This window comes from Equus caballus, chromosome 10, assembly GCF_041296265.1.
Source record: "Equus caballus isolate H_3958 breed thoroughbred chromosome 10, TB-T2T, whole genome shotgun sequence".
Taxonomy (NCBI): Eukaryota; Metazoa; Chordata; class Mammalia; order Perissodactyla; family Equidae; genus Equus; species Equus caballus.
In genome coordinates this window covers 76,797,440-76,805,835 of record NC_091693.1, presented here as the reverse complement: position 1 = coordinate 76,805,835, position 8,396 = coordinate 76,797,440, and the positions used below count along the sequence as shown (strand labels likewise).

The following is an 8,396-nucleotide window of genomic DNA, read 5'->3' as shown; positions in this document are numbered from 1 at the left end:
ACTATGCAATCTCACCTTTTCCTTGCACTATCTGATTTACTTAATCTATTGTCTCCAGTTTCCCATTTATGTGCACATTCCCGTAACAGTGTATTAAAATCTATCCTTATTCTCGTGTTTCCTAAAATGTGCTCTGATATTTACATGTATATTCTAATACTCTTACACAAGTACACACAAAGATACACATTCACTTATTTCTCCCATTTGGATATAACCAGTGACTATGTCTCGCATATCATTTGGATCACATCATAGATGTGCACAATTGATATTGTACAAGTATTAATGGCTTCTTGAGTTTAAAAGGTGAGAATTGATAACTGTACTTGGAATTAAGTATAGGTCTAAGGATTACATCTTTTCCTCCCCCTTACTCCCCTCAGCACAAGCATTCTTTCTTTGACTTAAAACATTGAGTTTTCAATTTACTTCATCATCTGGGAGAAGTGCTGTCTTTGAAAATACAATTTATGAAAATATAGCTTTCAAAAAGTGGAAAGAGATATTTTTAGTTTTATGAGGAGTCCATGCATTTTGTTTTGTTTCAGTGATAAATTCTGATTTTCTCAATAGGAATTAGAGTTGTTTATAAAAATCCCTTTTAATTATCTCAAATTTTCTTTTGAAAAAGAGCAGCCTTATCTAAATAATTCTCCAAAGAGAGATCATAACAGACCACAAACAAGTTAGTTGAAAAGCCAGGGATATATATTTACCATTTTAATGTCTAGTTCCAGATAATTTCAACTCTAAACATTTTAAGTGTTACAGTAATAAACTAGAAGGCAAACACCATGAAACATCATTTTGAAAAGATCATTTTATATCTGTAAAATGTTACTGATGTACAGACATAGGGAATAAATTCCCAGTAATGGCATTCTAAGTCCATTCTCATTTATAACAACTTAAAACTCAGATGATAATGATATTATCATGGTTTCCAGACTCATAAATCACCATTGGGCATTTCCATCATTGTTTAATGTTTGTTTTCCAAAGATCTCAAGTTGATCCATAGATAGACCATTATTATTTAGGATATAGAGTATCTATATCATTTTACAATGTGAAAAACAAAATAAAAACACATTCTTGAATTCGAGACAATTTACCTCAAATCATATCCCATGTCTATGAAAAAGAAAGAAATAGAAACTTAGAAATTGTGGTTCTGATTCTCTACTGTGGCCATTTAGGCTCCTATAGTTCTATTTCATGCTTCAGTGGGATAACTTTACTGCTTCTACTCAGCCCTCTTTACCGGTTCAGTGGTTACGGCAGACTTGCCTTTTGTGTACTAGTTAGGTTTTGTGGAGCATGGTTCAAATAATGGCGGTTCCAAATCTACATACGTTTGTAGGATAACAGGCTTCTGCCACTCTCCAGAAGCCAAGATAAAAATCAAGGAATATGTGAAAACTTAAGTTCACTCCTCCTTCCAGTTTTGAGAGACTGAGGGCAGATGAGTAGATTGACTTTATTTTCCCTGATTAAAAAAAGAAAAGGAAAGCAAAACCTTACTGTTAGCATGTCAGTACCTAAATAATCAATGTGGGACCCAACTCAAGAACCAAATATTTTTCTTTCTTGCCAAAAATATGATTGACATGAGCCTCAGTAGACACAAAGATAGTTTTCAAGCTCTCTACATAAAGCTTGGCTTAAGATAATTTTAAATAGTAAGAACATTTCTGATGTTAAAACAGTATTAAATATGAGTCAGAATTTGTTAGTGACAAAGGGCATTTTAGTGATGGATCTGGGTAGGAAATGATCACTTAAAATGTAATCCTGTGTTTCTTGGAGAAGGAGAACAGATTAGTGGTTACCAGATGGGAAGGGGTTAGGGGCAGGGGTAGGGTGAGGGTTAAAAGGGCACATATGTGCGGTGTCTGATAAAAACTAGACTATTGGGGGTGAGCACAATGCAGTCTATACAGAAACTGGTATATAATAATGTACACCTGAACTTACACAGTGTTATAGGCCAACGTGACCTGGGTAAAATAATTAAATAAAAAATATAATCATGTGTTTCTAATTGTAATGTAGTAATACACTGGATGCTGAAAGGCAATGTGACCAACTAAAGGAGATTGAGAAATAAAGGGATGGAAAAAGAATTAATAACAGACAGGACAGTTTGGAACTTTTTTGAGGACTTTTAGGAGAAAACATTTCTTAATCTGCTTTTGTACTCTTAACATGGAAGAACAGTGATAGAAATTCAGTGAAGGAAAAATGTGGCCGAGACGGTTTCAGAAGTGATAAAGAGTCAGGATACGAGAGGATGGCATTGCCCGCCACGCTGGCCAAAAGGTAGGTCCAGAAAAGAGGCCTCACATTCCTAAGGTCCTCCGTGGACTCCCAGGCTCACGCTTTTCCCAGTGCACCATGCACGTCCAGGAAGGGTTGCCTAAGAAAACATTGAGTAAAAGGCCAATTTGGATTAGAAATTGGTTTGTCTGAATCTGGAGTTCACAGTTTTTACCACATCATTCTCCTGCTCAAGAATCCTTCTGTGGCCTTCCTTTCAAATGTGCTGTGTTAACAAAGTACATCATTCTCTTGGCATTCCACTTAGACTTGCTGGGTCTTGCCAGTTCCATCTCCCACTGCTTCCCTGCAGGAAGGTTCTGCTGTATCCAAATCAGTCCATCGCTCAGGCTTTGCACGCTCCTACCTCTACACGTGATGGCTTGGGCTCTTCCTCCATCTGGAACTCCCCCTTCTGCCCTCTGTTTATTTCAATCCTACCCCAAATCCAACGCTGCTGTCAAAAACGCACCTCTTTGTAGCTGTTCTCTGAAGAACAGTTCTTGTTTCCCTAGTTCTTGTTTCCCTCTCTGAACACCCACAGTACACTCTCTTAAGACCACTTATTTGATCTTTATCAGATTCTCCTTAGTGTGGTCTGCCGTCTTTTCTGGAAAGCCTTGACAATGTTACAAAACCTCAGCTCACACCACAGAGCCTCCATTGTGAGGGATTAAATAAATAAGCTCTCACACGACATTATGCGTACCATACGCACTGTACTGCTGATAGGGGCTTTTCACGTATTTTATCTTCTATCTCACGGCAAAGTTTAAATAAACAAGCTCTCATCCTCTCAGACTACAGTTTGCAGATGACTTTCACATATAATATGTTATTTCACAACACCCTTGGAGGAAGGCCTGACACATGATGATCATCTTACAGTTGAGGAAGCTGAACCCGGGACTCATGAGTGATTGCCTGAGCTTGCACTGACTAAAGGGCAGCACTGGGCTTAAGACCCGTCTTTTCTCATTTGCTAAAGCTTATTGGGCTTGATAGTTTTTTTCTCTACCTGATTATTTCAATTTTGTAGTTCTAAACATTGTGATTTAGAGTTTGGATAAATCGTTAAAATGGTAGAGAAAACAATGACTTGATACTAAGAAATCACAGCGATACAAAGCTAATCAATATAATAAAGGTATGTGATTAGTGCTTTAAATGACTTGGCAATTGATGTAAAATAGGAAGGAGCACTCTTAATATTGAATTAAATCATGAATACTGAGCAAGTATGGCATAAAGAACAAGGAGTCGAAAGTCTAGGAACAATGGTTTTTAACTACGTATATTTGAAGTTTTTTCCTGAATTTTAAATCATTTATTACAAGATAAAAAGGAACATTGTGCAAAATTCATTGAAAAATAGAAAAGAATATATTTACAAGTTGTGGATTCTATCGACCAATAACCTGTTCTAGTGTTGAATTGCTAACTTTTCTTGAATGGAAACCACGATTCAGGCAGAGGCCTGAGTACTTTTCCTCCATCATTCATTCACTGTCTTTCACAACAGCACTCAGAGGTGTTATTACCCCAACTTTTCAGAGGAGCTGAGATAAAGAACAGGTGTTGACACAGGTGAGATCTTCAATATATGCTGCTTAACTCCTAAACCCTGGCTAAGCTGTGTATAATCACCCTTGTGATCAAGAAAATCTGAATCCAACCTTTCTAGTGCATTTTAAGCTAAAGTAAATATGTTTACGCTGCCTTGTGTTTCTTAATAACTGTCCATTTGTTTAAAAAATTTATTAAAACCTCTTGTGCTCTTGCTAGAACTGCATAAAACTTCAACGAGTTAACGTTTCCTGAGAGAACTTAAATGTCACGTCTGGGACAAAATTGTCTACAGGACGAGCTCCTCTGAGCTTTGCAGTGTCTGCACATTCGTCTGCCGCCACATATGTAAGAAATAAATCCATGTGGCTCGCCTAGGATTGCCAAATGTCCCCGATTGTAAAAGGTGACATTGGCTTTAGGAGGACGTCTAGGTCTCAGTGGTCTCCAGCCTTGTGGAGTTTAACCATAAATACATAGATTAACAATTTTCAGGGAACGTAACCCGATTTTTTCCCCCTTAAAAAGGTGGTTATTACCCCTGTGGGTGATCCATTTTCAGGTACGCTTGTGTTTGTGAGCTCCCTTTCAGTATTGACAACAAATCCTAAGAGCTAACAATGGCTGTTGGAATTAGAGAGATCTGGTGCGAATCTCAGTCTTTCCTTTACTGTGTGGTATGGGGTACCAAACTTCTGTGAACTTTAGTTTCTTCATCTGTAAAATATACTACTTAATTCACAGGATTTGGGTGAGGATAAAATATAGTAATAAGTAGAAAATCTAGGGATCATGGCTAACACATGGTCCATAAATATTAACAAATAACTGCCAAGAAAACTGAGTACATATATAGAAAATGGATTTTTCTAGACAGATGAATACATCAATATAGTCATAGGAGAATATAAAATCATGAGTTCTTTCTTTTTCCTTTTTTATTCTACTTTTGTGTATCTTCCAGAATTTTCATTAAAAAATAAGATAGGATTTTGCTACAGTCAGTGGCTAAGGAAAGACACCATGTTACTGGCAGTAGCAAGAGATCTCAGCACACAGAAGTTGACATTGGTATCCATCTCACTTCCATCCACTTGGAAGAAATCAGACAGGGTCACTTAAGATTTTATGTTGAACTCATTTTAGCAATCAATTTTGTTTTCTCCAATTACTTTTGGGAACATATTTCCAATGGTCCAACTACTGACAATCTCTTTAGACTCATGTTTCAGGTGTAAAGATGTTGAGTATTTTAGTGAAAAAGAGTAGCTAAGTATAAAGGACACGAGAGGTTAAGTTGGCGCGCTGAAAACACTGAATTTGGAAAAGATGCTTCTAGCACAGTCCAAGGAAATTCTGAGGCTGTGATATTAAACAGGCTGTCCAAGCCCTTTGGCAAGCAGTGGTCTGGAATGAAGAAGATTATTTCACCTGGCAACACCCACGTGCAGGAGTCGTCAGTCTAGCTGGCCACACTTGCTTTCCTTGGAATTGATAATCTTCTTTTGGAGGAATCTGGCTCTTCAGCAGGAAATCCACTCACGACACCTGCCGTAGCACTCTGTGAATATACCAGCAATTCCTGGCATGAGTTTCACCGTAATACGATTAAAATAACCCTTACGTAGATGGGTCTTTTCTGAATGGAGGTACCTAGTAATGAACTGGAAAAAATGAACACAAGTACAGTTCCCAGCCAGGTGAGCCGTCTCAGGAAAATAATTATGAAATGGGACACTCTGAACCGTATTTAGGCATTCCCTTTTGCAACCAACCCAGTGCAATTTATCAAACATAAGTGGGTGCTTAAAATTTTTTTCAGTGGTGGAGTCATTGATTCTGGTATAACCCAGGCATATGTGAGTTATGCTCATGTGAGTCATTTCTTCCCCCTGAATCCTAAAGAGATGACAACTGAAGTTATAGATGTTTAAAACTAAGACTCAAAGAGATAAGAGGCTTAGCAACTGTGCTAAGCTTGCAGTGAATCCGCAAAAAAAGTGCATGCTAGATTGCTCTAAATTGAATGATAAAACATGAGTCATCTGTTTTTTACATTTTTCCCCTTGCCCCTTAAATTCTAAATCTACCACTTACAAACTTTGTGACCCAGCAGACAGCTTGGAGCTGAAGTTTTGAGATTGATGCTTTCAATGGCAATTCCTGTTAGCAACAGATGCAACTCCAGGCAGCTCTCCTTCTACTGCTGCTCACACTTCGCTCTGCTGTCTGTGATTTTTATGGTTTCCAGTGATTTCTCTCCTGGTAGCAGCTCCTGTGACAGTCATCTCTCACTAGAGCTTTCTGTATGTCTGGTGTCCTCTAAAGTCCTCAGTGTGGCCCAGGGTCCCTCTGAGCCTGGAACGCTCAGTGCGATCATTTCTATGGGATAGTTTATAACACTTTTTATGTTCTCTTGTCATTCATTGAACACCTACAATGTCGTGAGCACTACAGATACAGTAGTGGATATTCCAGATGGATCTCTGTGACAGGAAGCATACAGAGGGGTAAGGAGAGGCACTTCCCCTTGAAGTTCTCTAAGCAACCATATTCAGCACTCCTCCTAGTAGCATCGGGAATTTGATCCGTGCATCATGTTTTCTTCAGAGCTTTTCAAGCAGATTACGTGGCCCTGGACTCCACTTTTCCTTAGCGTGGGCTCCCATGACTACTGATGAGGCCAGAGTCTCAGGCCTCATGATGGCTTATGCAAAGTCACTCATTCTGTGCTAGGTAGCCCCAAACTCAGGTCACCAGAGGAAGTGCTGATACTTCTTCATGTGCCTCAGGATATGTGATGCATACAGGAAAGAAATGCTGAAGTAGCTTTGCTTTTCCTTTGGTTTCCAAAAACGGTTATGCAAAATGAACTGATGGCCTTTAAAAAATGGTGAGCACTTAACCTATGTTTCAATCTTCTCCTTGAGTCTTACCTAATGGAACCAAAAATAAATTGTGAAAGAGGTAATGTATTAATTTTTTTCTCTATTGCTTGGAAATTAACATTTTGAGTAGACAAAGGCGAACAAAGTGGAGAGGGAATGTTATCCAGCTCCGATTGGTTTACTTCAACTTCAATGGTTTACTGTAGATTCTATCGGTTAACCTGGACTTTTTGGGTCAAAGTAGTGCTATTGCCAGTTGTCTCCATATAAACAAAATTAACACACTATAATTGTGTTGTCAAGCCCTTGTCTTCCTCTAAACCTTTTATAATTTATAAAAGTAATTTGCATATTCAGGAGCAAGCATATAAATTCAAATATAATGTATTTCATAAGAGTTCTTTATAGAGTACCAAAATAATTTCCTTCATACTACGTTGTACATCACTACTTATAACGCTAGTTTTATTTGTTTGCAATATATAACTCTGTTGTTTTACATACATTTCTTATTTTACAGAGGTGATAGATAGATGATAGACAATTTAGATAGATAGATAGACAGATAGATAGAAAGAAAGAAAGAACTATTGGCACACATATCAGGCTACATTCTGCAGAACATTTTTATGTATCACTTTCTAGAGTTATAATTCCAAGAAAAACATCCAGACTAAGTATGGGAGCCTACATTATGCTAACATAAAAAAGCAATAAAATAAAACTTTCCAAAGCTGAAAGCTTTGGAACTCTGAATGCGGTCAACTAAAAATGATTTCCTGTTTCCAAAAAGTTTTTTTTCAGCTAGAAAATCCTCTCTCTGGAAGTATCAGATGTCCTCATAGTTATTTGATATTACTGCCCAGAAGAATCTGGAGAGAAAAAAAGAAGAAAGAAAGTGGGAAAGGCCAACAGAGCACAGGAAACCCCTCGTGGAATTTCAAAGGCAGTGACATGTGGAATAAGTTAACTATGCCAAGATATTTTATGTAGAAAGCCTAAAGAACTGAGTAAAGAAAAGAAGCATTCATATGAAGAACCATATAGACATTTTACACGTAGCTTCATGTTATGCAAATTAAACTGAAAAAAGAGAAGAGAAAAGAATTAAATCTTCTTACAAGGGATGATTAGGAAATATTTAGCACAAATAAACGGATGAATAATTAAAATGACAGGGAACTATGGAGTAGCCACTCAAACATGTTCCTAAAATGCCACAGCTGTTACTGCTGCTGCTTTTCTTGATTTTTTTTATACCAAAGGTAGTTGTATTAGGGTTTGCCAGAGAAAAAGAAACAAAAGCAGGAGATTTATTATGAGGAACTGGTTCACACGACTACGGAAGAGAGAAGTCGCACAATCTACTATTTGCAAGCTAGAGACGCAGGAAAGCCAGTGATGGAATTCAGTCCAAGTCTAAAGACCTGAGACCCAGAGGAGTCAATGGAGTAAATCCCAGTCAGAGGGCAAGAGAAGATGAGATGAGATGTCCTAGCTCAATGAGTGATGCAGAAAAAAATAAAAGAGAGTGAATTCCTCCTTCTTCCACCTTTGGTTCTATTCAAGCCCTCAATGGACTGGATGATGTCCACACACACTGGGGAAGGCCATCTATTT

At 37.9% G+C, this 8,396-nt stretch overlaps 1 long non-coding RNA gene across 2 annotated transcripts in view; it reads right to left on the bottom strand.

The window, feature by feature from the left end:
- Positions 1–3,600: 3,600 nt before the first annotated feature.
- Positions 3,601–8,396, bottom strand: part of LOC106782327 (uncharacterized) — a 36,183-nt gene continuing 31,387 nt past the window's right edge. For both annotated transcript variants that reach the window (XR_011422159.1, XR_011422160.1), the window contains 2 exons: positions 5,986–6,824; positions 3,601–5,449 (listed from right to left, as the gene is read on the bottom strand). This is a non-coding gene — a long non-coding RNA (uncharacterized lncRNA). The remainder of the gene's footprint in view (positions 5,450–5,985; positions 6,825–8,396) is intronic.